Source organism: Dermochelys coriacea, chromosome 3 (genome assembly GCF_009764565.3).
Source record: "Dermochelys coriacea isolate rDerCor1 chromosome 3, rDerCor1.pri.v4, whole genome shotgun sequence".
Lineage (NCBI taxonomy): Eukaryota > Metazoa > Chordata > Testudines > Dermochelyidae > Dermochelys > Dermochelys coriacea.
In genome coordinates, this window is record NC_050070.1 from 140825918 (window position 1) to 140844849 (window position 18932).

General features: G+C 59.6%; 14 non-coding genes across 14 annotated transcripts; all 14 read left to right on the plus strand.

Annotated features, from left to right (window-relative positions):
- Positions 1–620: 620 nt before the first annotated feature.
- TRNAL-AAG lies at positions 621–703 on the plus strand. The gene has a single exon. It is a non-coding gene; the product is annotated as a tRNA-Leu (tRNA).
- Positions 704–1343: 640 nt separating this feature from the next.
- Positions 1344–1426, plus strand: TRNAL-UAG. The gene has a single exon. It is a non-coding gene; the product is annotated as a tRNA-Leu (tRNA).
- A 1888-nt stretch (positions 1427–3314) lies between these two features.
- Positions 3315–3397, plus strand: TRNAL-UAG. The gene has a single exon. It is a non-coding gene; the product is annotated as a tRNA-Leu (tRNA).
- A 6685-nt stretch (positions 3398–10082) lies between these two features.
- On the plus strand, positions 10083–10165 carry TRNAL-AAG. Its single transcript has one exon. It is a non-coding gene; the product is annotated as a tRNA-Leu (tRNA).
- A 1002-nt stretch (positions 10166–11167) lies between these two features.
- On the plus strand, positions 11168–11250 carry TRNAL-CAG. Its single transcript has one exon. It is a non-coding gene; the product is annotated as a tRNA-Leu (tRNA).
- Positions 11251–11959: 709 nt separating this feature from the next.
- TRNAL-AAG lies at positions 11960–12042 on the plus strand. The gene has a single exon. It is a non-coding gene; the product is annotated as a tRNA-Leu (tRNA).
- Positions 12043–12532: 490 nt separating this feature from the next.
- TRNAL-CAG lies at positions 12533–12615 on the plus strand. The gene has a single exon. It is a non-coding gene; the product is annotated as a tRNA-Leu (tRNA).
- A 700-nt stretch (positions 12616–13315) lies between these two features.
- TRNAL-CAG lies at positions 13316–13398 on the plus strand. The gene has a single exon. It is a non-coding gene; the product is annotated as a tRNA-Leu (tRNA).
- Positions 13399–14416: 1018 nt separating this feature from the next.
- Positions 14417–14499, plus strand: TRNAL-CAG. Its single transcript has one exon. It is a non-coding gene; the product is annotated as a tRNA-Leu (tRNA).
- A 709-nt stretch (positions 14500–15208) lies between these two features.
- TRNAL-AAG lies at positions 15209–15291 on the plus strand. Its single transcript has one exon. It is a non-coding gene; the product is annotated as a tRNA-Leu (tRNA).
- A 1272-nt stretch (positions 15292–16563) lies between these two features.
- TRNAL-CAG lies at positions 16564–16646 on the plus strand. The gene has a single exon. It is a non-coding gene; the product is annotated as a tRNA-Leu (tRNA).
- Positions 16647–17355: 709 nt separating this feature from the next.
- On the plus strand, positions 17356–17438 carry TRNAL-AAG. Its single transcript has one exon. It is a non-coding gene; the product is annotated as a tRNA-Leu (tRNA).
- Positions 17439–17928: 490 nt separating this feature from the next.
- TRNAL-CAG lies at positions 17929–18011 on the plus strand. Its single transcript has one exon. It is a non-coding gene; the product is annotated as a tRNA-Leu (tRNA).
- A 700-nt stretch (positions 18012–18711) lies between these two features.
- On the plus strand, positions 18712–18794 carry TRNAL-CAG. Its single transcript has one exon. It is a non-coding gene; the product is annotated as a tRNA-Leu (tRNA).
- Positions 18795–18932: the final 138 nt, after the last annotated feature.

Here is an 18932-nt window from a genome sequence, read left to right on the forward strand (position 1 = left end):
CCAGTCTCCTAGAGGAAAGGCCCTTCATTCTTCTAATCCTCTGCGACCCCCTCAAAGCACCTGTTCCAGGTTACGTTCAGCTGTCTTAAGCACCATGGGGTGGCCAAGTGGTCTAAGGGGCTGTGTTCAGGTTGTAGGCTCCCCCAGAGACGACGGTTCGCAATCCCACCCCCGACAAGCCCTGAGTTTCTGTCCTATCGGGAATGGGCCACGTGGAGGGAGAGCACTGGGGCGGTGTTTCTCCCTGTGCTGCACGCGGGTGCTTTTTCTTCTACTCCCACCCAAAGGGGGCCCTTTTTGCTTGGTCAGACTGGCTGAGCTGTACAAGGCGCTGTGTTTAGACCACAGTCTCCTCCGAAGAGGTGGGTTCGAATCCCACTCCTGCCAGCGGCCTGCCGGGCTTTTGTTCTCTTGGAGCTTCCTTCAGTTCTTCTCGGGCAGGTGGTTGCTGTTGATCTCGTCAGAGAAGGAGTTCCCACGTCCTCCCCCGGTGCCTCGGGGAAAAGGTGCCGCCACGCTGGCCTGCGCCCTGTCGAAGCCAGAGGGATTCTGGTGGGTGCGGAACCTCTGCCGCCGCCGCCAGTGACAGGCAAGAGAGCTCCGGCAGCACGCCGCCCCCAGTCAGGGTGGCCGAACGGTCCAAGGCTCTGCGTTAAGGTTGCAGCCTCCCCCGGAGGCATGGGTTCGAATCCCACCCCTGACAGCTTCTTCTCTGCCCACCATGGCGGGAGGTATTCCCTGACCGCTTCTTGATGGGAGGGAGCCGAAGGCCCTTTACTGGGTGCTAGGAAAGGGGCCGCAGGAGTGGGCCGCGACTTCCAGTGCGCTGGAGCATTAGCTGCTCCACCATAGCTAGCGGAGAGACCTACTGTAGGCCATCAGGGTGGCCAAGTGGTCCAAGGTGCTGTGTTCAGGTGGCAGCCTCTCCAGGTGGTATGGGTTCAAATCCCACCCCTGAGAACCTCTTCTCTGCCTGCCATGGTGGGAGGCGTTCCCTGGCTGCCTCTTGGTGGGAGGGATCCAAGGGCCCTTTTCTTGGTGCTAGGTAAGGGGCCATGGGAGCAGGCCATGACTTCCAGTGCACCTGAGTGTTGGCCTCTCTGCCAACAGGTAGCGGAAAGACTTACTGCAGGACGCCAGGGTGGCCGAGCAGTCTAAAGTACTACATTTAGGTCTCAGTCTCCTCCAGAGACGTAGGTTCAAATACCACCCCTGAAAAGCCCTGAGTTTCAGCCCCCTCAGGAGTGGGGCCTGTGGAGGGAGAGCTCTGTGGCGGTGTTTCTCCCTGTGCCATGCAGGTGCTTTTTCTTCTACTCCCACCCAAAGAGGGCCCTCTTGGCTTGGTCAGGATGGCCGAGCGGTCCAAGGCGCTGCGTTTAGGTCGCAGTCTCCTCCGGAGACGTGGGTTCGAATCCCACTCCTGACAGCAGCGTGCCGGGCTTTTGTTCTCTTGGGGCTTGCTTTGGTTCTTTGAGTGCAGATGGGTGGTTCCAGTTGATCTCATCAGAGAAGAAGTTCCCATGTCTTCCCTCAGGGAAAAAGTGCCGCCACGCTGGCCTCCGCCCTGTCAAAGCCAGAGAGGGAGTCTGGTGGGCGCGGGACCCCTGCCACCGCTGCAATTGGAGGGCAAGAGAGCACCGGCAGCATGCCACTCCTAGTCAGAATGGCCAAGCGGTCCAAGGTACTGCATTAAGGTCGCAGCGTCCCCCCGAGGTGTCGGTTCGAATCCCACCCCTAACAGCAGCATGCTGGGCTTTTGTTCTCTTGGGGCTTCCTTCGGTTCTTTTCGGGCGGGCAGGCAGCTGCTGTTGATCTCGTCAGAGAAGGAGTTCCCACATCCTCCCCCTAGGCCTCGGGGAAAAGGCGCCGCTAGGCTGGCCTGTGCCCTGTCGAAGCCAGAGAGGGACTCTCGTAGGCGTGGGGCCCCTGCCACCACTGCAACTAAGGTCACAGTCTCCCCCAGAGATGTGGGTTCGAATCCAACTCCTGACAGCCTCTTCTCTCCCTGCCCTGGTGGGAGGCGTTCCCTGGCCGCCTCTTGGTGGGAGGGAGCTGAGGGCCCTTCTCTTGGTGCTAGATAAGGGGCCGTGGGAGCGGGCCTCCACTTCCAGTGCGCCTGAGGGTGGCCTCTGTGCGGACAGGTAGCGGAGGAACATGCCACAAGCCATCAGAGTGGCCAAGCGGTCCAAGGTGCTGCGTTCAGATCGCATTTTCTGCTGGAAACATGGGTTCGAATCCCACCCCTGACAAGCCCTGAGTTTCCGTCCCCTCAGAACTCAGTGGAGGGAGAGCACAGGTGTTTCTCCCTGTGCCACACGCGGGTGCTTTTTCTTCTACTCCCACCCAAAGGGGGCCTTCTCTGCTTGGTCAGGCTGGCTGAGCTGTCCAAGGCACTGCGTTTAGGCCACAGTTTCCCCTGAAGACAGTTTCCCCCATGCTGGCCTGCGCCCTGTCGAAGCCAGAGAGGGACTCTAGTGGGTGTGGGATCCCTGCCACTGCCGCAAGTGGAGGGCAAGAAAGTGCCGGCAGCACACCACTCCTGGTCAGGATGGCCGAGTGGTCCAAGGCACTGCCTTCAGGTATCAGTCTCCTCTAGAGATGTGGGTTCAAATCCCACCCCTGACAGCAGCATGCCAGGCTTTTGTTCTCTTGGGGCTTCCTTCGCTTCTTTTTGGGCAGGCGGGTGCCCAAGACCTTTTCTTGGTGCTAGGTAAGGGGCCGCGGGAGCGGGCCTCGAATTCCTGTGCACCTGAGCATTGGCCTCTCTGGTGACAGGTTGAGGAGGGACCTGCCGCAGGCCATCGGGGTGGCCGCGCGATCTAAGGCATTGCATTCAGGTCTCAGTCTCCTCTGGAGGCGTGGGTTAAATCCCACCCCGAGAAGCCCGGAGTTTCAGCCCCCTTGGGAGTGGGGCACGTGGAGGGAGAGCTCTATGGTAGTGTTTCTCCTTGTGCCACATGCGGCTGCTTTTTCTTCGACAGGTCTCCATTTGCTCAGGATGGCCAAATGGTCCAAGGCACTTGGTTTAAGCCACAGTCTCCTGCGGAGACATGGGTTTGCATCCCACTCCTGATAGCAGCATGCCGGGCTTTTGTTCTCTTAGGTCTTCCTTAAGTTCTTTTCGGGCAGGCGGGTGGCTGTTGTTGATCTCGTCAGAGAAGGAGTTCTCAAGTTCTCCCCCGGGGCCTCGGGGAAAAGGCTGCACCATGCTGGCCTGTGCCCTATCAAAGCCAGAGAGGGACTCTGGTGGCAGTGGGGCCCCTGCTGCCGCTGAAAGTGGTGGGCAAGAGAGCACCAGCAGCACGCCGCCCCCGGTCAGGGTGGCCGAGCGGTCCAAGGCGCTGTGTTTAGGTCGCAGTCTCCCCTGGAGGCGTGGGTTCGAATCCCACCCCTGACACCTCTTCTCTGCCTGCCGTGGCGGGAGGCGTTCCCTGGCTGCCTCTTGGTGGCAGGGAGCCGAGGGCCCTTTTCTTGGTGCTAGGTAAGGTGCCGTGGGAGCTGTCCTCGAATTCCAGTTCGCCTGAGCATTGGCCTCCCTGCCAACAGGTAGCGGAGAGTCCTACTGCAGGCCTTCAGGGTGCCCGAGCAGTCTAAGGAGCTGAGTTCAGGTCGCAGTCTCCCCTGGAGACATGGGTTTGAATCCCACTCCTGACAAGCCCTGAGTTTCTGTCTCCTCGAATGTGGGCCCCGTAGAGGGGAAAGCCATTGGGCCGTGTTTTCTTCTGTGCTGCAAGTGGGTTCTTTTTCTTCTACTTCCACCCAAAGGGGGCCCTCTCTGCTTGGTGAGGCTGGCTGAGCAGTCCAAGGAGCTGCACTTAGGCCACAGTCTCCTCAGGAGACGGGGATCAGAATCCCATTCCTGACAGAAGCATGCCGGGCTTTTGTTCTCTTGGGGCTTGCTTCAGTTCTTTTCGGGCGGGTGGGTGGTTGCTGTTGATCTACTCAGAGAAGAAGTTCCCACGTCCTCCCTCGGGGAAAAGGCTTCACCACACTGGCCTGTGCCCTGTCGAAGCCAGAGAGGTACTCTGGTGGGCGCAGGACCCCTGCAGCCGCTGCAAGTGGCAGGCAAGAGTGCGCCAGCAGCATGCCATTCCCAGTCAGGGTGGCCGAGCGGTCCAAGGTTCAGGTCTCAGTCTCCTCCGGAGGCGTGGGTTAAAACCCACCCCTGAGAAGCCCAGAGTTTCCGGCCCCTCAGGAGTGCGGCACGTGGTGGGAGAGCTCTGTGGTGGTGTTTCTCCCTGTGCCACATGCGGGTGCTTTTTCTTCGAATCCCACCCAAAGGGGCCCATCTCCACTTGCTCAGGTTGGCCAAATGGTCCAAGGCATTGCGTTTAAGCCGCAGTCTCCTGCGGAGACATGGGTTCACATCCCACCCCTGACAAGCCCAGAGCGGTCCAAAGGGCTGTGTTAAGGTCACAGTTTCCTCCAGAGACGTGGGTTCAAATCCCACTCCTGACAGCGGCATGCCGGGCTTTTTTTTCTTGGGGCTTGCTTCGGTTCTATTCAGGTGGGCTGGGGGTTGCTGCTGATCTTGTCAGAGAAGAAGTTCCCACATCCTCCCTCGGGGAAAAGGCTCCGCCACGCTGGCCTGCGCCCTGTCAAAGCCAGAGAGAGACTCTGGTGGCCATGGGGCCCCTGCCGCCGCTGCAAGTGGTGGGCAAGAGAGCGCCAGCAGCACGCTGCTCCCGGTCAGGGTGGCCGAGTGGTCCAAGGCGCTGCGTTAAGATCACAGCTTGTCCCGGAGGCGTGGGTTCGAATACAAACCCTGAGAAGCCCAGAGTTTCTGGCCTCTCAGGAGTGCGGCATGTGGTGGGAGAGCTCTGTGGTGGTGTTTCTCCCTGTGCCACATGCGGGTGCTTTTTCTTCGAATCCCACCCAAAGGGGCCCATCTCCACTTGCTCAGGTTGGCCAAATGGTCCAAGGCATTGAGTTTAAGCCGCAGTCTCCTGCGGAGACATGGGTTCACATCCCACCCCTGACAAGCCCAGAGCGGTCCAAAGGGCTGTGTTAAGGTCACAGTTTCCTCCAGAGACGTGGGTTCAAATCCCACTCCTGACAGCGGCATGCCGGGCTTTTTTTCTCTTGGGGCTTGCTTCGGTTCTATTCAGGTGGGCTGGGGGTTGCTGCTGATCTTGTCAGAGAAGAAGTTCCCACATCCTCCCTCGGGGAAAAGGCTCCGCCACGCTGGCCTGCGCCCTGTCAAAGCCAGAGAGAGACTCTGGTGGCCATGGGGCCCCTGCCGCCACTGCAAGTGGTGGGCAAGAGAGCGCCAGCAGCACGCTGCTCCCGGTCAGGGTGGCCGAGTGGTCCAAGGCGCTGCGTTAAGATCACAGATTGTCCCGGAGGCGCGGGTTCGAATACAAACCCTGACAGCGTCTTCTCTGCCTGCCGTGGTGGGAGGCATTCCCTGGATGCCTTTTGGTGACAGGGAGCCGAGGACCCTTTTCTTTGTGATAGGTAAGGGGCCGTGGAAGCGGGCCTCGAATTCCAGTGCGCCTGAGCATTGGCCTCTCTGCCGACAGGTAGTCGAGGGACCTTCCTCAGTTGTCAGGGTGGCCGCATAGTCTAAGGCATTGCATATAGGTCTCAGTCACCTCTGGAGGCATGGGATCAAATCACCCCTGAGAAGCCCTGAGTTTCTGCCCCCTCAGGAGTGGGGCGTGTGGAGGGAGACCTCTGTGGCAGTGTCTCTCCCTGTGACACACGCAGGTGCTTTTTCTTTGACTCCCACCCAAAGGGGCCCATCTCCACTTGCTCAGGATGGCCAAATGGTCCAAGGCGTTGCGTTTAGGCTGCAGTCTCCTGCAGAGGCGTGGGTTTGAATCCCACTCCTGACAGAAGCATACCAGGCTTTTGTTCTCTTGGGGCTTCCTTCGGTTCTTTTCGGACGCATGGGCGGTTGCTGTTGATCTCATCAGCGAAGGAGTTCCCACGTCTTCCCTGGGGACCTCAGGGAATAGGTGCCACCATGCTGGCCTAAGCCCTGTTGAAGCCAGAGAGGGACTGTGGTGGGCACGGGGCCCCTACCACCGCTGCAAGTGGCGGGCAAGAGAGCACGGGCAGCACGCCGCCCCCGTCAGGGTGGCCAAGTTCACAGTCTCTCCCGGAGACGTGCGTTCGAATCCCATCCCACACAGTCTCTTATCTCCCTGCCCTGTGTGAGCGAGATCCCTGGCTGCCGCTTGGTGGGAGGGAGATGAGCGCCCTTTTCTTGGTGCTAGGTAAGGGGCCGCTGAGCGGGCCTTGACTTCCACTGTGACTGAGCATTGGCCTCTCTGCCGACCGCTAGCGGAAGGACTTACCACAAGCCATCAGGGTGGCCAAGCGGTCTAACGCGCTGCGTTCAGGTCGCAGTCTCCCCCGGAGATGTGGGTTTGAATCCCACCCTTGACACTCCCTAAGTTTCCGTACCTTTGCGAGTAGGGCATGTGGAGGGCAACACATGGGGAGGTGTTTCTCCTTGTGACGTACATGGGTGCTTTTTCTTCTACTCCCACCCAAAGGGCGTTCTCTCCGCTTGGTCAGGATGGCTGGGCAGTCCAAGGCACTGCGTTTAGGCTGCAGTCTCCTCTCTTCCTCCATGGGTTTGAATCCTACTCCTCACAGCATCTTCTCTCCCTGCCGTGGTGGGAGGCGTTCCCTGGCTGCCGCTTGGTGGGAGGGAGCCGAGGGCTCTTTTCTTGGTGCTAGGTAAGGGGCCACGGGAGCGGGCCTCCATTTCCAGTGCTCCTGAGGGTGGCCTCTCTGTGTACAGGTAGCAGAGGAACATGCCACAAGCCTCATGGTGGCTGAGCGCTCCAAGGTGCTGCGTTAAGTTCGCAAACTGCCCCGGAGGCGTGGGTTCAAATCCCACCCCTGATAGCCTCTTCTTTGCCTGCTGTGGCAGGATGCTTTCTTTGGCCGCCTTTTGGTGGGAGGGAGACAAGGTCCCTTTTCTTGGTGCTAGGTAAGGGGCCGCTGAGCGGGCCTCAACTTTCAGTGCTTTCATAAATATAAAGGGAAGGGTAAACACCTTTAAAATCCCTCCTGGCCAGAGGAAAAGTCCTTTCACCTGTAAAGGGTTAAGAAGCTAGGATAACCTCACTGGTACCTGACCACAATGACCAATGAGGAGACAAGATACTTTCAAAGCTGGAGGGAGGGAAAAACTAAGTGTCTGTCTGTTTGTGTGATGCTTTTGCCGGGAACAGAACAGGAATGGAGTCTTAGAACTTAGTAAGTAATCTAGCCAGATATGCGTTAGATTATGATTTCTTTAAATGAACAAAAATTAGAAATTAGACTGTGCTGAATAGAATGAATATTCTTGTCTTTGTGTCTTTCTTGTAACTTAAGGTTTTGCTTAGAGGGATTCTTTGTTTTGAATCTAATTACCCTGTAAGGCATTTACTATTCTTATTTTACAGAGGTGATTCTTTTTACCTTTTCTTATATTAAAATTCTTCTTCTAAGAAATTGAATGCTTTTTTCATTGTTCTTAAGATCCAAGGGTTTGGGTCTGTGGTCACCTATGCAAATTGGTGAGGATTTTTATCAAGTCTTCCCTAGGAAGGCGGGTGCAAGGTTTGGGTGAAGATTTTGGGGGGACAGACGTTCCCAAACAAAATTTTCCCAGTAAACCCAGTTGAACGTTTGGTGGTGGCAGTGGAAGTCCAACGGCAAAGGGTAAAATAGTTTGTACCTTGGGAAAGATTTAACCTAAGCTGGTAAAAATAAACTTAGGAGGTTTACATGCAGGTCCCCACATCTGTACCCTAGAGTTCAGAGTGGGGAAGGAACCTTGACAGTGCGCCTGAACGTTCACCTCTCTGCTGACAGCTAGAGGAAGGACTTGCTACAAGCTTTAAAGCGCAGCGTTCAGGTCACAGTCTACCCAGAGATGTGGGTTCAAATCCCACCTGTGACAAGCCCTGAGTTTCAATCCCCTTGGGAGTGGGGGATGTGGAGGCTGAGCCCTGGGGTGCTGTTCCTCCCTGAGCTGCACGTAGGTGCTTTTTCTTCTACTCCCACCCGAACGGAGCCTTCTCCACTTGGTCAGGATGGCCGAGCAGTCCAAGGTCCTGCGTTTAGGCCGCAGTCTCCTCTGGAGCTGTGGGTTCAAATCTCACTCTTGCCAGCGGCATGCTGGGCTTTTGTTCTCTTGGGGTTTGCTTTGGTTCTTTTCAGGCGGGTGGGCGGTTGCTGTTGATCTCATCAGAGGAGAAGTTCTCACATCCTCCCTGGGGGCCTCAGTGAAAGGTGTCGCCACACTGGCCTGCCGCTGCAAGTGGCAGGCAAGAGAGCACGGTCAGCATGCCACCCCCGTCAAGGTGGCCGAGCGATCCAAGGCGCTGCGTTAAGGTCACAGTCTCCCCCGGAGATGTGGGTTTGAATCCCACCCGACACAGCCTCTTCTCTCCCTATCATGGCGGGGGGGGGGGGCGTTCCCTGGCTGCCGCTTCGCGGGAGGGAGATGAGCGCCCCTTTTTTGGTGCTAGGTAAGGGGCTGCTGAGCGGGCCTCCACTTCCAGTGCGCTTGAGTGCTGGCCTCTCTGCCGACAGCTACTGGAAGGACTTGCCACAAGCCATCAGGGTGGCCGAGCAGTCTAAGGCGCTGCGTAAACGTCACAGTCTCCCAAGGAGACATGGGTTCAATTCCTATCCCACACAACCTCTTCTTTGCCTGCCATGGAGGGAGGCATTCCCTGCCCGCCTTTTGGTGGGAGGGAGACTAGGCCCCTTTTTTTGGTGCTAGGTAAGGGGCCGCTGAGTGGGCCGGGACTTCCAGTATGCCTGAGCGTTGGCCGCTCCACTGACAGTTAGTGGAGGGATCTGCTGCAGGCCGTCAGGGAGGCCGAGCGGTCTAAGGCAGTGCGTTCAGGTCACAGTCTCCCCAGGAGGCGTAAGTTCGAAGCCCACCCCACACAGCCTCTTCTCTTCCTGCCGTGGGAGGGGGGGTGTTCCCTGGCTGCCGTTTAGTGAGAGGGAGATGAGCACCCTTTTCTTGGTGCTAGATAAGGGGCCGCTGAGCAGGCCTCCACTTCCACTGTGCCTGAGCTTTGGCCTCTCTGCTGACAGCTAGCGGAAGGCCTTGCCACAAGCCGTCAGGGTGGCTGAGCAGTCTAAGGAGCTGCATTCTGGTCGCAGTCTCCCCCCGAAGATGTGGGTTCGAATCCCACCCCTGACAAGCCCTGAGTTTCCATGCCCTTGTGAGTGGGGCGTGTGGAGGGCAAGACCTGGGGAGGTGTTTCTCCTTGTGCCGTATGCGGGTGCTTATTCTTCTACTCCCACCCAAAGGGGGCATGTCCACTTGGACAGGATGGCCGAGTGGTCCAAGGCGTTGTGTTTAGGCCGCAGTCTCCTCCGGAGCAGTGGGTTCAAATCCCACTCCTTACAGCAGCATGCCGGGCTCTTGTTCTCTTGGGGTTGGCTTTGGTTCTATTCAGGTGGACGGGCGGTTGCTGCTGATCTCGTCAGAGAAGGAGTTCCCATGTCCTCCCCCGGGGCCTCGGGGAAAAGGCGCCGCCACGCTGGCCTGCGCCCTGTCAAAGCCAGAGAGGGACTCTGATGGGCACGTGGCCACTGCCGCCTCTGCAAGTGGTGGGCAAGAGAGCTCCAGCAGCACACCATCCCCAGTCAGGGTGGCTGAGCAGTCCAAGGCGCTGCGTTAAGTTCGCAGTCTCCCCCGGTCACGTGGGTTCGAATCCCACCCCTGACAGCTTCTTCTTTGCCTCCCGTGGCGGGAGGCGTTCCCTGGCCGCCTTTTGGTGGGAGGGAGACGAGGGCCCTTTTCTTGATGCTAGGTAAGGGGCCACGGGAGCGGGCCTCAACTTACAGTACACCTGAGGGTGGCCTCTCTGCAGACAGGTAGCGGAGGAAATATGCCATAAGACGTCAGGGTGACCGACTGGTCCAAGGCACTGCGTTAAGGTTGCAGACTACCCCGGAGATGTGGGTTTGAAACCCACCCCTGACAAGCCGTGAGTTTCCGTCCCCTCGGGACTGGGCCCCGTAGAGGGAGAGGTCTAGGATGGTGTTTCTCCCTGTGCCACATGCAGGTGCTTTTCCTTCTACTCCCACCCAAAGGGGGCCCTCTTTGCTTGGTCAGGCTGGCTGAGCGGTCCAAGGTGCTGCGTTAAGGTCGCAGTCTCCCCCGGAGACGTGGGTTCGAATCCCACTCCTGACAGCAGCATGCTGGGCTTTTGTTCTCTTGAGGCTTACTTCGGTTCTTTCAGGCGGGCAGACGGTTACTGTTGATCTCATCAGAGAAGATGTTCCCACGTCCTCCCTCAGGGAAAAGGTGCCACCACGCTGGCCTGCACTCTGTGGAAGCCAGAGAGGGACTCTTGTGTATACGGGGCCCCTACTCCCACTGCAAGTGGCGGGCAAGAGAGTACGGGCAGCACGCCGCCCCTGTCAGGGTGGCCGAGGGGTCCAAGGTGCTGCGTTAAGGTCGCAGTCTCCACCGGAGACGTGGGTTCGAGTCCCACCGCCCACAGTCTCTTATATCCCTGATGTGGGGGTAGGGGCATTCCCGTTTCATCAGAGGGATATGAGCACCTTTTTTTGGTGCTAGATAAGGGGCCGCTGAGCAGGCTTCCACTTCCAGTGTGCCTGAGCGTTGGCCTCTCTGCCGACAGCTAGCAGAAGGACTTGCCGCAAGCCGTCAGGGTGGCCGAGCGGTCTAAGGCGCAGAGTTCAGGCTGCAGTCTCCCCCGGAGACGTGGGTTCGAATCCCAACCCTGAGTTTCCGTCCCCTTGGGACTGGGCTCCATGGAGGGAGAGTACTGGGGTAGCGTTTCTACCTCTGCCGCACGCAGGTGCTTTTTCTTCTACTCCCACCCAAAGGGGGCCCTCTTTGCTTCGTCAGGATGGCTGAGCTCTCCAAAGTGCTGCGTTTAGGCTGCAGTCTCCTCCGGAGATGCGGATTAGAATCTCACTACTGTCAGTGGCATGCCGGGCTTTTGTTCTCTTGGGGTTTGCATTGGTTCTTTCCGGGCAGGCGAGCGGTTGCTTCTTATATCGTCAGAGATGGAGCTCCAACGTCCGCCCCCGGGGGCCTCGGGGAAAAGGCGCCGCCACACTGGCCTACACCCTGTCGAAGCCAGAGAGGGACTCCTGTGGGCACGGGGCCCCTTCCCCCACTGCAAGTGGTGGGCAAGAGAACGCCAGCAGCACATCACTCCCAGTCAGGGTAGCTGAGCGGTCGAAGGCGCTGCGTTCAGGTCGCAGTCTCCCCCGGAGACGTGGGTTCGAATCCCACCCCTGACAAGCCCTGAGTTTCCGTGCCCTCGCGAGTGGGGCATGTGGAGGGCGACACCTGGGGAGGTGTTTCTCCTTGTGCCGTACACAGGTGCTTTTTCTTCCACTCCCACCCAAAGGGGGCCCTGTCCACTTGGTCAGGATGGCCGAGCGGTCCAAGGCATTGTGTTTAGGCCGCAGTCTCCTCCGGAGCAGTGGGTTAAAATCCCGCTCCTTACAGCGGCATGCCGGGTTCTTGTTCTCTTGGGGCTTGCTTTGCTTCTCTTCAGGCGGGCGGGCAGTTGCTTCTGATCTCCTCAGAGAAGGAGTTCCCACGTCCTCCCCCAGGGCCTCGGGGAAAAGGTGCCGCCACGCTGGCCTGTGCCCTGTCAAAGCCAGAGAGGGACTCTGGTGGGCACGGGGCCCCTGACGCCACTGCAAGTGGTGGGCAAGAGAGCTCCAGCAGCACGCCACCCACAGTCAGGGTGGCCGAGTGGTCTAAGGCACTGCATTAAGGTTTCAGACTACCCCGGAGATGTGGGTTCAAATCCCACCCCACACAGCCTCTTCTCTCCCTGCCGTGGAGGGCGGGGGATGTTCTCTGGCTGCCGCTTGGCAGGAGGGAGCCGAGGGCCCTTTTCTTGGTGCAAGGTAAGGGGCCGGGCAGTGGGCCTCCACTTCCAGTGCGCCTGAGGATGGCCTCTGTGCAGACAGGTAGTGAAGGAACATGCCACAAGCCGTCAGGGTGGCCGAGCGGTCCAAGGCGCTGCGTTAAGGTCGCAGTCTCCTCTGGAGACGTGGGTTCGAATCCCACTCCTGACAGCAGCATGCTGGGCTTCTGTTTTCTTGGGGCTTGCTTCGGTTCTTTCAGGCGGGCAGGCGGTTCCTGTTGATCTCGTCAGAGAAGAAGTTCCCACGTCCTCCCTCGGGGAAAAGGCGCCATCACACTGGCCTACACCCTGTCGAAGCCAGAGAGGGACTCCTGTGGGCACGGGGCCCCTTCCCCCACTGCAAGTGGCGGGCAAGAGAACGCCAGCAGCACATCACTCCCGGTCAGGGTGGCTGAGCGATCGAAGGCGCTGCCTTAAAATTGCAGTCTCCACCCGAGACGTGGGTTCAAATTCCACCCCACACAGCCTCTTCTCTCCCTGCTGTGGTGCTGGGGGAGGTTCCCTGGCTGCCACTTGATGGGAAGGAGATGAGCGCACTTTTCTTGTTGCTAGGTAAGGGGTTGCTGAGCAGTCCTCCACTTCCGGTATGCCTGAGTGTCGGCCTCTCTGCCGACAGGTAGCGGAAGGACTTGCAACAAGCCGTCAGGGTGGCCGAGCAGTCTAAGGCGCTGTGTTCAGGTCGCAGTCTCCCCTGGAGCCATGGGTTCGAATCCCACCCCTGACAAGCCTTGAGTTTATGTGCCTTCGGGAGTGGGGCATATGGAGGCTGAGCCCTGGGGTGGTGTTTCTACCTGTGCCACAAGTGGGTGCTTTTTCTTCTACTCCCACCCAAAGGGGGCCCTTTCCGCTTGGTCAGGATGGCTGAGCGGTCCAAGGCGTTGCGTTTAGGCCGCAGTTTCCCCCGAAGACGGGGCTTCGAATTCCGCTCCTGACAGCAGCGTGCCGGGCTTTAGTTCTCTTGAGGATTCCTTCGGTTCTTTTTGGGCGGGCGGGTCGTTGCTCTTGATGTCGTCAGAGAAGAAGTTCCCATGTCCTCCCTCAGGGAAAAGGCGCCACCACACTGGCCTGCGCCCTGTCAAGGCCAGAGAGGGACTCTGGAGGCCGCGGGACCCCTCCCACTGCCGCAAGTGGCGGGCAAGAGCGCGCCAGCAGCACGCTGCTTCCAGTCAGGGTGGCTGAGCGATCGAAGGAGCTGCATTAAGGTCGCAGTCTTCCCAGGAGGTATGGGTTCGAAGCCCACCCCACACAGCCTCTTTTCTCCCTGCATTGTGGCGGGGGGTGTTCCCTGGCTGTCGCTTTGTGGGAGGGAGATGAGCGCCCTTTTCTTGGTGCTAGATAAGGGGCCGCTGAGCAGGCCTCCACTTCCAGTGTGCCTGAGCATTGGCCTCTCTGCCGACAGCTAGCAGAAGGGCTTGCCGCAAGCCGTCAGGGTGGCCGAACGGTCTAAGGCGCTGCGTTCAGGTCGCAGTCTCCCCCGGAGACGTGGGTTCGAATCCCACCCCTGACAAGCCCTGAGTTTCCGTGCCCTCACGAGTGGGGCATGTGGAGGGCGACACCTGGGGAGGTGTTTCTCCTTGTGCCGTACACAGGTGCTTTTTCTTCCACTCCCACCCAAAGGGGGCCCTGTCCACTTGGTCAGGATGGCCGAGCGGTCCAAGGCATTGTGTTTAGGCCGCAGTCTCCTCCGGAGCAGTGGGTTAAAATCCCGCTCCTTACAGCGGCATGCCGGGTTCTTGTTCTCTTGGGGCTTGCTTTGCTTCTCTTCAGGCGGGCGGGCAGTTGCTTCTGATCTCCTCAGAGAAGGAGTTCCCACGTCCTCCCCCAGGGCCTTGGGGAAAAGGTGCCGCCATGCTGGTCTGCGCCCTGTCGAAGCCAGAGAGGGATTCTGGTGGGCACGGGGCCACTGCTGCCACTGCAAGTGGTGGGCAAGAGAGCTCCAGCAGCACGCCACCCCCAGTCAGGGTGGCCGAGCGGTCCAAGGTCCTGCGTTACGCTTGTAGTCTCCCCCGGAGACGGGGGTTCAAATTCCACTCCTGACAGCAGCGTGCTGGGTTTTTTTTCCCTTGGGGATTCCTTCAGTTCTTTCCGGGCGGGCGGTTGCTCTTGATCTCGTCAGAGAAGAAGTTCCCACGTCCTTCCTCAGGGAAAAGGCGCCACCACACTGGCCTGCGCCCTGTCAAGGCCAGAGAGGGACTCTGGAGGCCGCGGGACCCCTCCCACTGCCGGAAGTGGCGGGTAAGAGCGCGCCAGCAGCACGCTGCTTCCGGTCAGGGTGGCTGAGCGATCGAAGGAGCTGCATTAAGGTCGCAGTCTTCCCAGGAGGTATGGGTTCGAAGCCCACCCCACACAGCCTCTTTTCTCCCTGCATTGTGGCGGGGGGTGTTCCCTGGCTGTCGCTTTGTGGGAGGGAGATGAGCGCCCTTTTCTTGGTGCTAGATAAGGGGCCACTGAGCAGGCCTCCACTTCCAGTTTGACTGAGCATTGGCCTCTCTGCCGACAGCTAGCAGAAGGACTTGCCACAAGCCGTCAGGGTGGCCGAGCGGTCTAAGGCGCTGCGTTCAGGTCGCAGTCTCCCCCGGAGACGTGGGTTCGAATCCCACCCCTGACAAGCCCTGAGTTTCCGTGCCCTCGCGAGTGGGGCATGTGGAGGGCGACACCTGGGGAGGTGTTTCTCCTTGTGCCGTACACAGGTGCTTTTTCTTCCACTCCCACCCAAAGGGGGCCCTGTCCACTTGGTCAGGATGGCCGAGCGGTCCAAGGCATTGTGTTTAGGCCGCAGTCTCCTCCGGAGCAGTGGGTTAAAATCCCGCTCCTTACAGCGGCATGCCGGGTTCTTGTTCTCTTGGGGCTTGCTTTGCTTCTCTTCAGGCGGGCGGGCAGTTGCTTCTGATCTCCTCAGAGAAGGAGTTCCCACGTCCTCCCCCAGGGCCTCGGGGAAAAGGTGCCGCCACGCTGGCCTGTGCCCTGTCAAAGCCAGAGAGGGACTCTGGTGGGCACGGGGCCCCTGACGCCACTGCAAGTGGTGGGCAAGAGAGCTCCAGCAGCACGCCACCCCCAGTCAGGGTGGCCGAGTGGTCTAAGGCACTGCATTAAGGTTTCAGACTACCCCGGAGACGTGGGTTCAAATCCCACCCCACACAGCCTCTTCTCTCCCTGCCGTGGAGGGCGGGGGATGTTCTCTGGCTGCCGCTTGGCGGGAGGGAGCCGAGGGCCCTTTTCTTGGTGCAAGGTAAGGGGCCGGGCAGTGGGCCTCCACTTCCAGTGCGCCTGAGGGTGGCCTCTGTGCAGACAGGTAGTGAAGGAACATGCCACAAGCCGTCAGGGTGGCCGAGCGGTCCAAGGCGCTGCGTTAAGGTCGCAGTCTCCTCTGGAGACGTGGGTTCGAATCCCACTCCTGACAGCAGCATGCTGGGCTTTTGTTTTCTTGGGGCTTGCTTCGGTTCTTTCAGGCGGGCAGGCGGTTCCTGTTGATCTCGTCAGAGAAGAAGTTCCCACGTCCTCCCTCGGGGAAAAGGCGCCATCACACTGGCCTACACCCTGTCGAAGCCAGAGAGGGACTCCTGTGGGCACGGGGCCCCTTCCCCCACTGCAAGTGGCGGGCAAGAGAACGCCAGCAGCACATCACTCCCGGTCAGGGTGGCTGAGCGATCGAAGGCGCTGCCTTAAGATTGCAGTCTCCACCCGAGACGTGGGTTCAAATTCCACCCCACACAGCCTCTTCTCTCCCTGCTGTGGTGCTGGGGGAGGTTCCCTGGCTGCCACTTGATGGGAGGGAGATGAGCGCACTTTTCTTGTTGCTAGGTAAGGGGTTGCTGAGCAGTCCTCCACTTCCGGTATGCCTGAGTGTCGGCCTCTCTGCCGACAGCTAGCGGAAGGACTTGCAACAAGCCGTCAGGGTGGCCGAGCAGTCTAAGGCGCTGTGTTCAGGTCGCAGTCTCCCCTGGAGCCATGGGTTCGAATCCACCCCTGACAAGCCTTGAGTTTATGTGCCTTCGGGAGTGGGGCATATGGAGGCTGAGCCCTGGGGTGGTGTTTCTACCTGTGCCACAAGTGGGTGCTTTTTCTTCTACTCCCACCCAAAGGGGGCCCTTTCCGCTTGGTCAGGATGGCTGAGCGGTCCAAGGCGTTGCGTTTAGGCCGCAGTTTCCCCCGAAGACGGGGCTTCAAATTCCGCTCCTGACAGCAGCGTGCCGGGCTTTAGTTCTCTTGAGGATTCCTTCGGTTCTTTTTGGGCGGGCGGGTCGTTGCTCTTGATGTCGTCAGAGAAGAAGTTCCCATGTCCTCCCTCAGGGAAAATGCGCCACCACACTGGCCTGCGCCCTGTCAAGGCCAGAGAGGGACTCTGGAGGCCGCGGGACCCCTCCCACTGCCGCAAGTGGCGGGCAAGAGCGCGCCAGCAGCACGCTGCTTCCGGTCAGGGTGGCTGAGCGATCGAAGGAGCTGCATTAAGGTCGCAGTCTTCCCAGGAGGTATGGGTTCGAAGCCCACCCCACACAGCCTCTTTTCTCCCTGCATTGTGGCGGGGGGTGTTCCCTGGCTGTCGCTTTGTGGGAGGGAGATGAGCGCCCTTTTCTTGGTGCTAGATAAGGGGCCGCTGAGCAGGCCTCCACTTCCAGTGTGCCTGAGCATTGGCCTCTCTGCCGACAGCTAGCAGAAGGACTTGCCGCAAGCCGTCAGGGTGGCCGAGCGGTCTAAGGCGCTGCGTTCAGGTCGCAGTCTCCCCCGGAGACGTGGGTTCGAATCCCACCCCTGACAAGCCCTGAGTTTCCGTGCCCTCGCGAGTGGGGCATGTGGAGGGCGACACCTGGGGAGGTGTTTCTCCTTGTGCCGTACACAGGTGCTTTTTCTTCCACTCCCACCCAAAGGGGGCCCTGTCCACTTGGTCAGGATGGCCGAGCGGTCCAAGGCATTGTGTTTAGGCCGCAGTCTCCTCCGGAGCAGTGGGTTAAAATCCCGCTCCTTACAGCGGCATGCCGGGTTCTTGTTCTCTTGGGGCTTGCTTTGCTTCTCTTCAGGCGGGCGGGCACTTGCTTCTGATCTCCTCAGAGAAGGAGTTCCCACGTCCTCCCCCAGGGCCTCAGGGAAAAGGTGCCGCCACGCTGGCCTGTGCCCTGTCAAAGCCAGAGAGGGACTCTGGTGGGCACGGGGCCCCTGACGCCACTGCAAGTGGTGGGCAAGAGAGCTCCAGCAGCACGCCACCCCCAGTCAGGGTGGCCGAGTGGTCTAAGGCACTGCATTAAGGTTTCAGACTACCCCGGAGACGTGGGTTCAAATCCCACCCCACACAGCCTCTTCTCTCCCTGCCGTGGAGGGCGGGGGATGTTCTCTTGCTGCCGCTTGGCGGGAGGGAGCCGAGGGCCCTTTTCTTGGTGCAAGGTAAGGGGCCGGGCAGTGGGCCTCCACTTCCAGTGCGCCTGAGGGTGGCCTCTGTGCAGACAGGTAGTGAAGGAACATGCCACAAGCCGTCAGGGTGGCCGAGCGGTCCAAGGCGCTGCGTTAAGGTCGCAGTCTCCTCTGGAGACGTGGGTTCGAATCCCACTCCTGACAGCAGCATGCTGGGCTTCTGTTTTCTTGGGGCTTGCTTCGGTTCTTTCAGGCGGGCAGGCGGTTCCTGTTGATCTCGTCAGAGAAGAAGTTCCCACGTCCTCCCTCGGGGAAAGGGCGCCATCACACTGGCCTACACCCTGTCGAAGCCAGAGAGGGACTCCTGTGGGCACGGGGCCCCTTCCCCCACTGCAAGTGGCGGGCAAGAGAACGCCAGCAGCACATCACTCCCAGTCAGGGTGGCTGAGCGATCGAAGGCGCTGCCTTAAGATGGCAGTCTCCACCCGAGACGTGGGTTCAAATTCCACCCCACACAGCCTCTTCTCTCCCTGCTGTGGTGCTGGGGGAGGTTCCCTGGCTGCCACTTGATGGGAGGGAGATGAGCGCACTTTTCTTGTTGCTAGGTAAGGGGTTGCTGAGCAGTCCTCCACTTCCGGTATGCCTGAGTGTCGGCCTCTCTGCCGACAGGTAGCGGAAGGACTTGCAACAAGCCGTCAGGGTGGCCGAGCAGTCTAAGGCGCTGTGTTCAGGTCGCAGTCTCCCCTGGAGCCATGGGTTCGAATCCCACCCCTGACAAGCCTTGAGTTTATGTGCCTTCGGGAGTGGGGCATATGGAGGCTGAGCCCTGGGGTGGTGTTTCTACCTGTGCCACAAGTGGGTGCTTTTTCTTCTACTCCCACCCAAAGGGGGCCCTTTCCGCTTGGTCAGGATGGCTGAGCGGTCCAAGGCGTTGCGTTTAGGCCGCAGTTTCCCCCGAAGACGGGGCTTCGAATTCCGCTCCTGACAGCAGCGTGCCGGGCTTTAGTTCTCTTGGGGATTCCTTCGGTTCTTTTTGGGCGGGCGGGTCGTTGCTCTTGATGTCGTCAGAGAAGAAGTTCCCATGTCCTCCCTCAGGGAAAAGGCGCCACCACACTGGCCTGCGCCCTGTCAAGGCCAGAGAGGGACTCTGGAGGCCGCGGGACCCCTCCCACTGCCGCAAGTGGCGGGCAAGAGCGCGCCAGCAGCACGCTGCTTCCGGTCAGGGTGGCTGAGCGATCGAAGGAGCTGCATTAAGGTCGCAGTCTTCCCAGGAGGTATGGGTTCGAAGCCCACCCCACACAGCCTCTTTTCTCCCTGCATTGTGGCGGGGGGTGTTCCCTGGCTGTCGCTTTGTGGGAGGGAGATGAGCGCCCTTTTCTTGGTGCTAGATAAGGGGCCGCTGAGCAGGCCTGCACTTCCAGTGTGCCTGAGCATTGGCCTCTCTGCCGACAGCTAGCAGAAGGGCTTGCCGCAAGCCGTCAGGGTGGCCGAGCGGTCTAAGGCGCTGCGTTCAGGTCGCAGTCTCCCCCGGAGACGTGGGTTCGAATCCCACCCCTGACAAGCCCTGAGTTTCCGTGCCCTCGCGAGTGGGGCATGTGGAGGGCGACACCTGGGGAGGTGTTTCTCCTTGTGCCGTACACAGGTGCTTTTTCTTCCACTCCCACCCAAAGGGGGCCCTGTCCACTTGGTCAGGATGGC